Below are 15,861 nucleotides of genomic sequence, written 5' to 3' on the forward strand. Positions count from 1 at the left end.
AATCACCTTCTCCCCGGGAAGCTCCCTTCTCCCGAGCCGCGAAACCTCAACCCCACCTCCATGGCACCCCCACCGCACCAATTTCACAGCTGCCCTCCTCCCTAATGCCGGAGACACTGTCCAATTGCCGTCGTGCACTGGGCCGTGTGCCTCTTACTCCGTGCTGCTGGTGCTGCCTCGACGACGACCGCGTGAACCGTACCGGAGCCGATTCACCCCCGCTGTTGTTCACGGCACCGGAGCGGCTCCAACTTCGGATCCGTCCAGAGTCCTGGCGCTGCTTCCGCGTAGCCGTCGACTGTCGCGACATCGCTCTTTCCCTACCGTCGGTCACCCCCGGAACCACGCCGGCCTCACCGACTCGGCAGCTAGACCTGCGTACTTCACCATGCCGCCAGATAGGTCGCACCCTCTTCTGAAATCACTTTATTTAGGCGTCAGTTGTCTGAATTTTTATTCTGGGCCAATCGATTCCCAATGGGAAGCGGCACCACTCGAGGCGGCGGAGCTCCTTGGCTGCCGGTTGGCTGATGTCTAACATAATGGTGCGGGGCCACAAGTTCGCCGCGGAAGCAGTGCTTAGATGGCTATATTTTAGAGTTGCGTGGGTTGAGGGTACTGTCGCCGCCGGATCTGGATGACGGGGAGTCTTTGTGGATTGGCCCGGGGGCGGCGCAACCACGACAGTGCGGTGGGGCGGGGAGCAGGGTTTTGGACGGGGGCACGGACGGCGGAGGCAAGCTGCTCTGCCATTGGTCGCTGGCTCTTCGGGGAAGATTCCGAACAGTGTCAGTCGGGAGGCACAAGACGGCCATCAAGCCATACGGCGTAGATCGGACAGTACCAAAATAAAATAAAATTGTGTGACCCCAATTTACTCTTCAGTCAACAGACGTGTGACCACTCTCGTACCTTGTTGTTGATCTCTTAGTGTATTTCTTCGGATCAAAGAGATATGTCATTCTTAACTTTATGCGTTATCTACATCTTCAGACACACCGTCTTTCGACTCACCGCAGCTGCTCCAACAAGGGAAGCATACACCGGAAGGGAGCTACAGTCCCCACTCAACAGTTCCCTGCATCGAATGCGCTTGCCCGACATGGACATCCACAACAACTACAGGGCCATCGCCAAGTCAGCACATGATGCTCACTCCTATGGATGGCAACCAGATAGGTTGTACCCTCATCTTACTTGTGTGCAACATTTATGGCTTTGTTATTCATCTAAGCACGGAAAATAGATCATCACATTTCACTGTATATTCATGCTGATCTCTTACGGGTCTTGTTCAGGAGTTCACGATGTTCCATAGTTCAGCTAAGATAATTGTTCTTTAGGTAACGCTATTCCATAGTTATCATCCATCAGCCAATGCTATCCCACAGGCTGGTGATTATAGTTTTATACCACTTCTAGTATTACCTATGTTGTTCTTTAATACTTTTATGTGCCATCTAGTTAATCTCGAGTACAAAGGATACATATTCTGTAGCTTTCATCTGTGTTCTCCCTTTAGTTTATGAGACCTGTTGCTGCTAGTTAACCCCAGTCCTACTATTTATGTCGTCTCCTACAGGCACTCATTTACATAAATCTAACTACTAGTTGTCTTCCATGCATGTCAGATATAATTGCACACACTGATATATCCACAAGAACCTCACGAAGCAATGTAAAGGCCAATAAACTTGATGTCAATGATACCCAATATGATGGAACATGTAAAGGCAGTTCTTCAGAAGACTTGCAGAAAGATGATGAATCATCTTCACCCCACAAGGTCCTTGCTCTAACTTGGCCTATGATATGGGTACAACATGCATATAATGTCTTGGAGTGTATCTACTCTGTTACAATGCCATGTCCTTAGCATGTCATCATGCATGTAAATATGTCATGCCTTCCTATTTTTCAGTACCTATTACATTCATGATAACATGTTTTCAAATTCAAGTACTATCATTCTACTCTATCGCACTGCCATCTGCTTAATTTGGACATCATGATTCTGAATATCTTATGCATTGTTATTCATAAGTATGTACTTCATCTGTCTGCCATACCATATTTTTTTACATTGAAGTGTTGTTCTAGTGCTCTATTGCAATGCCATCTTATTTTACCAATCATACATGTGTATGTTGCCTTGGTTATTTCCGTACGTATTCCGCTAGCATATAGTTTTACATTCAACTAGTTTTTTTTGTTGTGTTGTCCTGTCGTATCCCTAGCTCTTACACCATACTCCCTTCGTCCGGGTTACATGTTGCCGAAATGGATAAAAAAGGATGTATCTAGAACTTAAATACGCCTAGACCCATCCATTTTTTCCTGATGGAGGGAATGCATGTCAATATGTCATGCCTTTCTATTCTTCAGTACCTATTCCATCTCTCTGTTGTCGCATGCTTTATAATTAAAGCACCATTCTTCTATACAAGGCATGCAAGGGGAAGACGACTATGTTAGAATCTGAAGGGTTACAAAGAAGGCCTTTGCAAAAGATCCAAACGCCAGGAGATAATAAACCAACTCCAATTTTTATAGATACTACTCCAGCACAGAGAAACACAACAACTACTGATAATAAGCAGATTCCAGTGGCCAAAGAACTAGTCCGCTCTAGTCGAGCAAAAATATGTCAACTCAATTCTAAGAAGCGTGTGCGTATCCTTGCATCATGAAATTTTATAGCATGCTGATCATATTTTCTACATGTTTCTTACCCATCTCTCTTTTAGAAAATAAGCTTAACAGATAGAAGAATTTCTGCAATGGTATCGTTTGTGAGGAAAGATTCTTGCAGGAATTCTCTGTGCTCCAATGTAGATGTAAGTACCTGTTGTATATCACTATATTTTTACATCAGCATGTATTTTGTTAATCGGCGTGAATCCATCATTTATCTGATCTAATTTTAGTTGTAGCAAAATGTATGACTAAAGGCCACAATGTTGATTTTTGTAAGGAAAACTGCCTGGTAGTTTTGCATCCTGAGCTGCGTGAGTGTACTATCTCATATCAGTGTATTTGAATACTTTGGTTCTGCGGTGGGTTTTTCAATGTTTTTTTACTATGTTGTCCTGTCGATCCCTAGCTCTTACATCATACTCCCTCCGTCCGGATTAAATGTCGCAGAAATGGATAAAACTGGATGTATCTAGAACTGAAATATGCCTAGACCCGTCCATTTATTTCCGGATGGAGGGAATACATGTAAATATGTCATGCCTTTCTATTCTTCAGTACCTATTCCATCTCTGTTGTAGCATGTTTTATAACTGAATCACCATTCTTCTATATAAGGCATGCAAGGGGAAGACGGCTCTGTTAGAATCTGAAGGGTTACAAACCAGGTCTTTGCAAAAGATCCAAACGCCAGGAGATAATAAACCATCTCCATTTTTCATAGATATTTCTCCAGCACAGAGAAACCCAACTCCCACTGATAATAAACAGATTGCAGTGCCAAAGAACTAGTCCGCTCCAGTCGAGCAAAAGAATGTCAACTCCATTCTAAGAAGCGTGTGCGTATCCTCACATCATGAAATTTTATAGCATTCTGATCATATTTTCTACATGTTCCTTACCCATCTCTCTTTTAGAAAATAAGGTTAAACGATAGAAGACTTCCTCCATTGGGATCATATTCTAGGAAAATATCTTGCGGGAATTCTCTGTGCTCCAATGCTGATGTAAGTACCTATTGTATATCACTATATTTTTACATCAACATGTATTTTGTTAATTGGCATGAATCTAACCTTTATCAGATCTAAAATTAGTTGTAGCAAAATGTTAAAGGCGCCAATGTTGATTTTTGTAAGGAAAATTGCCTGGTAGTTTTGCATACTGAGCTGCATGAATGTACTATCTCATATCACGCACATTACTGAATTGTAGTGCTTCTCTGGTTGCCCATTCATTCATTGTGTCAATGTTGCTTTCGTACTACCTTACCTGGCTGATGATAGCTGTGCCATATTGTGTTAATTTGGTGTAGGCTACTTGCCCAAACGTTTGTTGTGTCAATGTTGCTTTCCTATTATCTGACTTGGCCAATGATAGCAATGCTAGTGTGTTAATTTTTTGCAGGCTGCTGAAGATAAGAAGACAAACTCTGAAAACAGCAAGGCAACCCCATTGTTTCTTTCCAGTAAATCTAGGTCAGGTAATATGGCAATAACTCATGATTAATATGTTTGGTTCGCATCACAATTTATGTTATGACGCAGTGGTCGAGACACACTCCACTATCAATAATACAAGCCTGCCAAAATCGCCATCCAAATCTGTTCAGTATCCTTTGTCTCGAATGCAATGGAATAAATGTATGTTTGTGAACCAATTAATGGATGAAGCAATGATGGAAATGGTGGATGAATCAGAGGTGCAGAGTCGTGCGACACAACAACTGATCAATGTTTTCAGAGACAGTGTAGCAAAGCAGAAAGAACTTGCCCACATGCTTATGGGTGTCATCTATGCTGAGGTTGCAGATTGTAATGTTGTAGATGGTTAGGTTCTGCTCATTTATTTGCACTGGCATCAATCTTTGATTGCCCAATGGATGTAATTTCCTGTAATATATGTTGGATGTGCAACGTTATTCCCTGTATGCCGTATCTTTGCGTGATCGGTTTTGGTCCGGTGCATAATTGCTCGTCGTAATGGGCTCAAATTATCTAATTTGGCCTAAAGACATGTACGAAATTTAGTGGGCCCATTAAGTTAATGGGCCGTTACTAGGCCGAAAGTTAATGGTCGGCCCTCTTACCTCCCGGGTTGTAAACAGGCCGACATCGAAGCGGGCAACAGGTGGCCCCAGTTTATTTCACGGGCCGTTAACAGGCCGTTACTAAGTTTGGGCTACATATGGCCCAACTATACTGTAGGCCTTTAGCAGGCCGAAAGAGACAGCAGGCTTGTACTGGACCATGAAGACCATGGGCCACTAAGAGGCCGAAAGTCAGGTGTATTGTAAATGGCCCAACTGTGTTGTAGGCCTTTAGCAGGGCGAAAGGGAAACCGGGCTGGTATTGGACAATGAAGGGCATGGGCCGTTAAAGGGCCAAAACTAAGGTCTGACTACAAATGGCCCAACTCATTTATGGTCCGTTAACAGGCCGAAAGTCACACAGGGCCGGGAATTGGCCCAACACTTAAATGGGTCACTAAAAGGCCAAAACTCTGGTCCGGCTAAAAATGGCCCAACTGATTTATGGGCCGTCATCAGGCTGAAAGTGACACCGGGCCAGAAAATTGGCCCAGCACATAAATGGGCCGCTAAAAAGCCGAAACTCAGGTCCGACAACAAATGGCCCATCAAATTTATGGGCCGTCAACAAGCTGAAAGACACACCGGGCCGGAAACTATCCCAACATTTAAATGGGTCGCTAAAAGGCCAAAAGATGTACATCCTGAAAATTGGCCCATCCATTAAACGGGTCGTTAACAGGCCGAAATCTCATCGGGCCGATATTGAGCCCAGATATATAGCGGGCTGTTAACGGGCTCGAACTGACGATGGGCTGCAATGGTGGCAAATCTTTAACGGGCCGTTGACGGGCTGAATTGGCTCATCTCGTATGGGTCGTGGGCTTAAATGGACCTGACACAAGTAGGCCTTATATGGGTTGGCCTGCTAATTTTTACTGGCCGGCCTTTTCACAGGAATGGGCCTTTGTTGGGCCGTGCCACGTGTCGACGTACCATAGGCGTCTTCCGTCCAATGAGTGGATGACATCTGTCCCAATGGTGAGCCGACACATGTTTCCTCCAGCCAATGGTGATTTTACACGTGGGAAATCCCCATTGGTCGGGGCTGTTAACGGGTTATCGGATCCAAAACCCGACCCGATAGCTTAACGGTGTTCTGTTACGGTGGATGCCATGTGTCGGTCACCCTTGACGAAAGCACTTCTGTGACCTGTGATTTATCATCATGGAAGTGGACACTTCCGTGATGATAATTTTGGTAATGTCATGGAACATTTCTACGAGAGCACAAGTATGACTATCTTGATACTGTCATAAATTTGTCATGGATGTACATGCATGACAAAAAATGCGACCTACTGTGACAAACACGTATCATCACGGAAGTGTATTTTTTTGTAGTGCACACGACGGTTACCATACGTGCATGCTACGGGACTTGCAAACCTCAACAAAAGTATTTCTCAATTTCACAATTGCCCAACTAGCATGACTCTAATATGACAACCTTTATATCACAAAACTATTGCAAGGAATCAAACATATGATATTCAGTGATCTACAAGTTTTATGTAGGATTTTATGACTAACCATGTGAATGACCAATTCCTGTCATCTCTCTAAATAGATATAAGTGAAGCAAAAGAGCATTCTACAAATGGCGGTTTTCTATGTGAAGAGAAACAAGCAATCCAGACTTCAAATGAAATAAGTGAAGCACATGAAGCATTCTATAAAGCCATACTCAAAAGATTTAAGTGAAGTGCAATGAGCATTCTATAAATCAACCAAGGACTATCTCATACCAGCATGGTGCATAAAATAAAAGTGAAAACTAAATGCAAAAGACGCTCCAAGACTTGCACATATCGCATGAACGAAACGAATCCGGAAACATACCGATACTTGTTGAAGAAAGAGGGGATGCCTTCCGGGGCATCCCCAAGCTTAGACGTTTGAGTCTCCTTGAATATTTACTTGGGATGCCTTGGGCATCCCCAAGCTTGAGCTCTTTCCTCTGTTCCTTTTCCTCATATCGATACCTCCTCGATCAAACACTTCATGCACACAAAACTTCAACAGAAAACTCGGTAAGATCTGTTAGTATAATAAAGTAAATCACTACTCTAAGTACTATTGCAAACACATTCATATTTTTTTTTCATTGTGTCTACTGTAATATAGCTTTTCCATGGTTTAATCCACTGATATAAATTGATAGTTTCATCAAAACAAGCAAACTATGCATCAAAAACAGAATAGTCTGTAGCAATCTGAACATTCACCATAATTCTGGTACCCCACAACTTGTACGAAAATTAGGAAAAATAAAATGTTTGTACTGCAAGACAGTGCAAAAAGAATCAGAACCATTTTACGTTCTAGTAGAAAGTGTAAAATCGTGCATTACAGCCAAAGTTTCTGTCCTGCACCGCACAAACCAGCAAGCATTGTAACCATCCTAAAGGCAAACCTTGGCACATTATTTTTATAATACAATGAAATTGTAAAAGGGTAAAATTATTTTTGTTGAAAATTTTCTGTAATTAAGATTCACAAAGTTTCCCTGAGCATCAACAAAGTTCAAGGAGCTCTCCCACTTCAACAATGCTTGTCTTTCTCACTTTCACTTTCCTTTTTGAAAAGTTTTGGGTTCCCCTCTTTATTTTTTTGGTTTAAAACTATATAAAAGCACTCAACAGAAATAAATGACTCTCTAAAACTTCCAGGTTGTCTCCCTGGCAGCGCTTTCTTTAAAGCCATTGAGCTATAGGCATATAGTGCTCAAGTAGTGGATCCACCCGGATCCCAAGGTATATCAAAGCCAATTTTAATTAACAATGATTTGTGATTTAGTAGTGAGCACAAAGTAACATATATCATGCAACAACGAAGTCTAACTCTCTTCCTATGCATCAGCATGTCATAAAAGAACAATTCATGCACACATAGTAAAGGCCAATGCATAGTATAAGCAGTTTCTTGCAATTTTATCATATTGGAAACATAGAGAGGTGGAGATGTCGTGCCTCTCTCATAATAATTGCAAGTAGGAGCAGCAAGCACATGCATATTATATGTATCAAAATCATCATGTGGAGTAGTAAAACGCAACCCAACAATATAATCCTTAATAAGCACAAACTTCTCCGATATAATGTAGTTTGGAGAATTCAAAAAGATAATAGGACTATCATGTGTGGGTGCAATAGCAACAATTTCATGTTTAACATAAGGAGCTATAGCAAGTTCATCTCCATAAGCATCATTCATATTGGCATCATGGCCACAAGCATAGCAAGCATCATCAAAAAGGGATATTTCAAGAGAATCAACGGGGTCATAACAATCATCATAGCAATCATCCTTCAGTAAGCACGAAGGGGAATTAAACAATGTATGAGTTGAAGAGTTACTCTAATTAGAAGGTGGGCACGGGTAGCTAATCCACTCTTCCTCCTTTTGTTCTTCGCTCTCCTCATCATCTTTTTCATCCAATGAGATCACAGTTTCATCAATTTCTTCTTCCATAGCTTCCTGCAATATATTATTCTCTTCTTGGACAACGGAGAATTTCTCAATACATGGTTTAGCATAGGCATTAGAAGCATAATTATCATAACATATTCAAGTATGGCAAAGTTTTCAGAATTGTAAAGAGTGGCATCATACTTTTCAATCAAAGAAGCAATTTCATAAGCACCCTTAAAAGCAACAAATTCTTCAATTTGTTGAACATCATAGTAATTAGAAACACCCTTAGCATACGAAGATATGATTCCATTATCAATAAACTCACATTGGTAGGGAAGGTGTTTCGTAGGGTTTTCAGAACAACAAGTAATATCATATATTTCACATAAATTCCAAGCATAGCATTGCAAACGATGAATTTGATCCAGTAAAAGTTTCCCTTTTTCAGATATACAGGGTCGCACATAACAGGAATGCTCATCTAAAGATTTGCCCTCAACTAAGCTAGTTGGGGTTTCAGCATGAGCACAAAGGGATCGAAGAAGATCCAAGTAAAAAGCTTCAGGAGTGTGATAGATTTTGAGTGGTTCTTTAACCATTGGTTCAGTAGGTACAACTAATTTTTTTGGTATTTTGTGTTTCCTACCCATAACTAAATATAGAAAACAACTAAGAATAGCAAATAAAAATTACTTAGTGATAAAGCAAACAAGCACACACGAGAATAATCACCCCATGCTATGACTCCCCGGCAACGGCGCCAAAAAAAGGTCTTGATAACCCACAAGTATAGGGGATAATTGTAGCCTCTTTCGATAAGTAAGAGTGTCGAACCCAACGAGGAGCTAAAGGTAGAACAAATATCCTCTCAAGTCATATCTGCCGCTGATACGACTCTACACACGCGTAGTGTTTGCTTTACCTAGAACAAATATGAAACTAGAAGTACTTTGTAGGTGTTGTAGGATAGGTTTGCAAGATAATAAAGAACACGTAAATATAAACTAGGGGCTGTTTAGATAAAGAAGCAATAAAGTAAATGTAGCGAGTGTGGAAAAGTGGTGCTAGGAGTTGTGAAATTGTCCCTAAGCAATTGACTACTTTACTAGACTGATAGCAAGTTTTATGTGGAAGAGGCATAAGCTAACATACTTTCTCTTCTTGGATCATATGCACTTATGATTAGAACTCTAGCAAGCATCCGCAACTACTAAAGATCATTAAGGTAAAACCCAACCATAGCATTAACATATCAAGTCCCCTTTATCCCATATGCCACAACCCCCTTACTCGGGTTTATGCTTCTGTCACTCAAGCAACCCACTATAAGTGAATCATGAACGTATTGCAACACCCTACAGCGGGAATCCCTCACGCTTGCGCGACACGGAGGGCACAATAGGACAGCAACATAACCACGAGCGAATTAAACCAATCATAGATATTCATCAATCACCGATAGGACAACGAAAATATAGTCAGACATCATAGGATGGCAATACATCGTTGGATAATAATATGAAGCATAAAGCACAATGTTCAAGTAGAGGGTACAGCGGGTTGCGGGAGAGTGGACCTCTGAATATAAAAGGGGGAAGGTGATGGAGATGTTGGTGAAGATGGCGGAGGTGTTGGTGTAGATCACGGTGATGATGATGGCCCCCGACAGCGCTCCGGCGCCACCGGAAGCGAGGGGGAGAGAGCCCCCTTTCTTCTTCTCTTCTTCTTCTTCTTCTTCTTCTTCTTCTTCTTCTTCTTCTTCTTCTTCTTCTTCTTCTTCTTTTTCTTCTTCTTCCTTGACCTCCTCCCTAGATGGGAGAAGGGTTTCCCCTCTGGTCCTTGGCTCCCATGGTGTGGGAGGGGCGAGAGCCCCTCCGAGATTGGATCTGTCTCTCTCTATTTCTGCATTTTCTGATTCTACCCCTTCACCTTTTTTTATATGAAGAGATCCGTAACTCCGATTGGGGTGAATCGTTCTCCCAGATTTTTCTCATAAAATTATCTTTCTTGTGGCAAAAGAAGAGCGTCAACCGCCTTACGGGGTGCCCACGAGGGTCCAGAGCACGCCTGCCTCCCTGGGGCGCACCGCCTGCCTCGTGGCCCCCTCGGGCACCGTCTCGCGTTGATTTTACTTCCCAAAAATCAAAAATATTCCAAAATAATTCTCCGTCCGTTTTTATCCCGTTTGGACTCCGTTTGCTATTGGGTTTCTGTGAAACATAAAACATGCAACAAAAAGGAACTAGCACTGGGCACTGGATCAATATGTTAGTCGCAAAAATAGTATAAAAAGTAGCCAAAAGTATATTAAAGTTGAATAATATTGGCATGGAACAATCAAAAATTATAGATACGACAGAAACGTATCACACCTTCATCAACTCAAGTAATTAATTAATCTTCAGTTGCCGTTCTTTTTGGATCTCTGACGCCGCACATCTATGTCTTTGTAGGCCGACTCCACCCCGTGCACCCTCCTTTACCACATGAAGGGTGGGTTGGTGGATGTGGGGAAGGGTACTATAGTGAAGCCCAAGGATCGATTGTTCCACCGCCGACAGATGCCTGATAATGCCTTAAGGGTCTCCTTGGCGAGTGTGAAAGCGGGTTACGGGGGTTTCCCTCGTCCGTTACAAACCGATGGAGAGGATGACGAGACCCCCACGCAGCTTGGCCAATGCAAAAATTGGCCGATCCTGTGGCCGAAAAATGTTCTTCGTGTCGAGGTGGCCGGAAGCACACCAACGGGACCTCAGGAAGGTATGACCACAACCCCTACTACACAAGTACAACCATCATCTGTGCTGCTTGCTGAGATCGAGAGACACAAGAAAGAAGGGCCAACCGTTCTGGCAGATGATGCCATCTGCCCCATGGAAGAGGATATGGATGATGACATGGAGGAGGCCGAGGACCCTCTCCAGTATATCAATACCGGCTATGACAACGAAGTAACACGGAGTCAACCATATGAATATGAGATGCATCTACCAGAGCCGGAATGTCTTCGGGAGTGCAAGAAGTCTTTGTTCATGCAATCTTCGCAGGACACGCCTCCAGATGTCGGTTCCACCCAAGCTCAACTAATTAGCCAGAGTCATCCAATGCTGAGCCTGGCAACACTAGTGGTGGTGCTCAGGGAGGGTCTAATAGACCCACCATCACCTTAGCCCACCAAGAAGAAGCAGAGGAAGAGACCGGCAGCGAAAAAATTCAGTAAAGCTGGCAATGTTGGTTCTAGCAGCAAAAGAGAAGCCTCCTCACCTCAGATGATCCAGGATACCCACTTTATACGGTTCATGTGCCGAGCAGTTGCAAGATGTACGTCCACACATGCCCCACGGAGCTCTTCTTCCTGAGGTTTGATTACATCTTCTAGATGTTTCAAATGAGAACAGTCCATTTTACGTTCGTCCGTCTGTATGCGCTGCACATGAACTACATCGTCAGGAGAGACCAAGTCATCAGTCTTGCGATCGCGGACCCATACTACATGCATGAGGGTTCTTGTCAATCAACGATGCCAACCGTCAATATGCAAGTCAGTACATCGAAGAATTCTTGGTCAGCAATAAGGACAAAGAAACGATTATCCTACCTTATCATCCCGGGTAAGCCATCCGCGGATAGCACTATAACACATACATCCTTTCATGCATTTCAATAATTACTTTGCATGAATGAAGGCTAACTTGATCATGTTTTTTGCGCAGCGGGGGGTGCCGTGCCGTTCTCATCATTCTTTACCCTCGTTACTCATGCGCGAACCGTCGAAGAACATACAGGAAAAAGATTACACACACATAAAGTATGTTCTGGACAGAGCTATGCTGGGCCTCAGCATGCGGGGTGGCTACATCCAAAGCAAAAAAACAAATAAGGCCGGGCTCTGTTTCGGCCACAATACTGACTTCTGTTGCATTCAGTAACCGGCAAGAAGTGAGAACGATGGATTCTATGTCATCCATCTAATGATGGAGTACAAAAGGGATGTGCAATCACTTTGCATGAAATCTTCATCCGATACCCATATCCAGAGATGGGCCGAAGCCTTTGGAGCCATGCCAGATAATCAACTTTGAAATGATTTCTACCGGATCCCGCAGGAAATTGCATCCATCATCATGAAAGATGTCCTCGAAGAGAATGGGATGTTCTACGGTGGCCAAATATCGCGAGCTGACGTATGAAACCGCATTGCCCTATAGTCAAGATATGACGCCTTTCACTAAGCTTGGGTTCGTCCTCCCGGATATGGACAGATGGGAAGAGTACATTGCTTAAAAACAATATGTCTGTTTAGTTACTTGTTACTTTCTGTATGAGGAAACTTTGAATGTCTTAGTACAACGAAACTATTAGACGAAAAATATGAATATAGCAAAATAAAAAAAATGAAAATACTAGCAGTAGCGTGGGGTTTTGGAGTAGTATGTAGCAGTGATGCCTCACTAGTAGCGTTGGTTGTAGAGCCACGCTACTAGTATTAGCAGTAGCGATGGAAAGAGGCGCGCCACTACTAGACATAGGCAGTAGTAGCGCTGGTTGAAACAAGCGCTAATGCTAATAATTAGCTGTAGTGTCGTAGCAGTAGCGCGCCTACCCATGCTACTAATAGCCAAAAACCAGCGCTACTGGTAAGGGTTTTCCTAGTAGTGGGAGCGCCACTCCCCTAGCCCAATTCGGAATCCCCATGGGAGGTGGGCGCGGCCACCCCTTGTAGCATCGGCGGCACTGGGGGTCTTCCTGGGTATTCCATGGAATACCCAAGATTTAGGCCTAAAAAAATCAATATACATATTAATACGGCCAGCCCAATCTGGGTGTCACGCAGCGGACGATACCAGTGTTTGATTGTACGCACAAGGCCGCGAGCGAGGTCTATCGACCAGTTCCCAGTCTCCAGGCGCCCAGTGCAGTCTCCCTCCCCCTACCTTGATTCCCAAACCTAGCGCTAGCGGGCTAGCGGTCGGCGACGCCGCGACGAATACAGGTCCGGTCGTCCTTCTACTTTCCTCCCCTCGGCAATACTGCCCCTCCGGCCTCGGCCTCCGCGCTCCGATAGTCCGCTCCGTGCCTCCGCCCCTCCCCTCCCTGAACTACATCAGCTCCAGTGGTCCGCCTCCAGTCTCCTTCGCCTCCGAGATCCGGCTGGCCTCCGGTGCTCCCTCGACGGCTCCACTGCAGTTCCACCGGTGCAGCTCCAGTGCTCCACCGGCACCAAGGTACTTTTTTGCTTTTTGCCCTTTGTTTTTTAAGAAATCTGAAGATTTGTTTGTAAACTGATGAAACTGAACTAAATGGACATTGGAGTTTGAAGAAGGATGTTTATGTGATGAATTTGATGCCACATTGCCACTGCCACTGATTTCTACTTTGTTTGTGTTGTTGTGACGTAGATGAAGAAGAAAGATGTTAGCTTGCTTGAATTGTGGTACAAATCTTCAAAGGCAAGGAAAATAAGTTCTACATCCACACCAACTTCTCTTTCCGTTGAGGTTGAGAGCAACCTACAGCTAGCACTAGTGCATACACATGAAGAAGCTCTGCAAGCGGAGAGGGAGAGAGGCTCCCCGTCCCCAATTGTGGAAGATGATGAAGCGGTTGATGAAGATGATGAACCAAGTTCCCAATTCTCTTCAATGATCTATGTGAAGAATAAGCTAAGGAACAAAATGGGTGATGATTATTTGAACAATTTTTTGGTTACATTTGTTGAGAGAGAATTTTTCAATCAAGTGAAGGATGAAGATGTCATCAATCTGTTCCAAAAAGGCGATGGCAAAGTTATATTGTAAGAAGGGTATCATCACTTTATCAATCAAAAGGTACTTATGCATTCATATCGTTATGGTCTGATACATTAAGATATTGCTATTGCCGTTATGCTAGCGTTGTTTTGTTCATGTATTTCTACTGTTGTATTGTTTGGCTCATATACTACATTTAGAGCAAAAAACAATTTTTATGAATACCCAGCCTTCATTTCCTGGAGCCGCCACTGCCTTGTGGACTGCCTCCCCACTCTCCTATGGCCCATAAAGGCCCAACAATTCCCGAGGGGTTCCCGATACTCCGAGAAATACCCGAACCATTCCGAAACCATTCTGGTGTCCGAATATAACCTTCCAATATATAAATATTTACCTCGACCATTTTGAGACTCCTCGTCATATCCGTGATCTCATCCTGGACTCCGAAGAACCTTCGATCACCAAAACGCATAACTCATTTAATACATATCGTCATCGAACATTAAGCGTGCGGACCCTACGGGTTCGAGAACTATGTAGACATGACCGAGACAGCTCTCTGGTCAAAAACCAATAGCGGAACCTAGATGCTCATATTGGTTCCCATGTATTCTACAAAGATCATTATCGGTCGAACCACAATGTTAACATACATTATTCCCTTTGTCATCGGTATGTTACTTGACCGAGACTCGATCGTCGGTATCTTCATAACTTGTTCAATCTTGTTATCGGCAAGTCTCTTTACTCGTTCTGTAGTGCATCATCCCGCAACAAACTCATTAGTCACATTGCCTGCAAGGCTTCATATGATGTGCACTAATGAGAGGGCCCAGAGATACCTATCTGATACTCGGAGTGACAAATCCTAATCTCGATCTATGCCAACCCAACAAACTGAAGGAAATATGCTCTAGAGGCAATAATAAAGTTATTATTTATTTCGTCATATCATGATAAATGTTTATTATTCATGTTAGAATTGTATTAACCAGAAACATGATACATGTGTGAATACATAGACAAACTTAATGTCAGTAGTATGCCTCTACTTGACTAGCTCATTAATCAAAGATGGTTATGTTTCCTAACCATAGACATGTGTTGTCATTTGATTAAATAGATCACATCATTAGGAGAATGATGTGATTGACTTGACCCATTCCGTTAGCCTAGCACTTGGTCGTTTAGTATGTTCCTATTGCTTTCTTCATGACTTATACAAAGTTCCTACAACTATGAGATTATGCAACTCCCGTTTACCAGACGAACACTTTGTGTGCTACCAAATGTCACAACGTAACTGGGTGATTATAAAGGAGCTCTACAGGTGTCTCCAAAGGTAGATGTTGAGTTGGCGTATTTCGAGATTAGCTTTTGTCACTCCGATTGTCGAAGAGGTATCTCTGGGCCCTCTCGGTAATGCACGTCACTATAAGCCTTGCAAGCAATGTGGCCAATGAGTTGGTTACAGAATGATGCATTACGTAACGAGTAAAGAGACTTGCCGGTAACGAGATTGAACTAGGTATTGGCTACCGACGATCAAATCTCGGGCAAGTAACATACCGATGACAAAGGGAACAACGTATGTTGTTATGCGGTTTGACCGACAAAGATCTTCGTATAATATGTAGGAGCCAATATGAGCATCCAGGTTCCGCTATTGGTTATTCACCGGAAACAGTTCTAGGTCATGTCTGCATAGTTCTCGAACCCGTAGGGTCCGCACGCTTAACGTTACGATGACAGTTTTATTATGAGTTTATAAGTTTTGATGTACCGAAGGTTGTTCTGAGTCCCGGATGTGATCGCGAACACGACGAGGAGTCTCGAAATGGTCGAGACATAAAGATTGATATATTGGACGACTATATTCGGACACCAGAAGTGTTCCGGGTGATTTCG

Source organism: Triticum aestivum, chromosome 6B (assembly GCF_018294505.1).
Source record: "Triticum aestivum cultivar Chinese Spring chromosome 6B, IWGSC CS RefSeq v2.1, whole genome shotgun sequence".
NCBI classification, from domain to species: Eukaryota; Viridiplantae; Streptophyta; class Magnoliopsida; order Poales; family Poaceae; genus Triticum; species Triticum aestivum.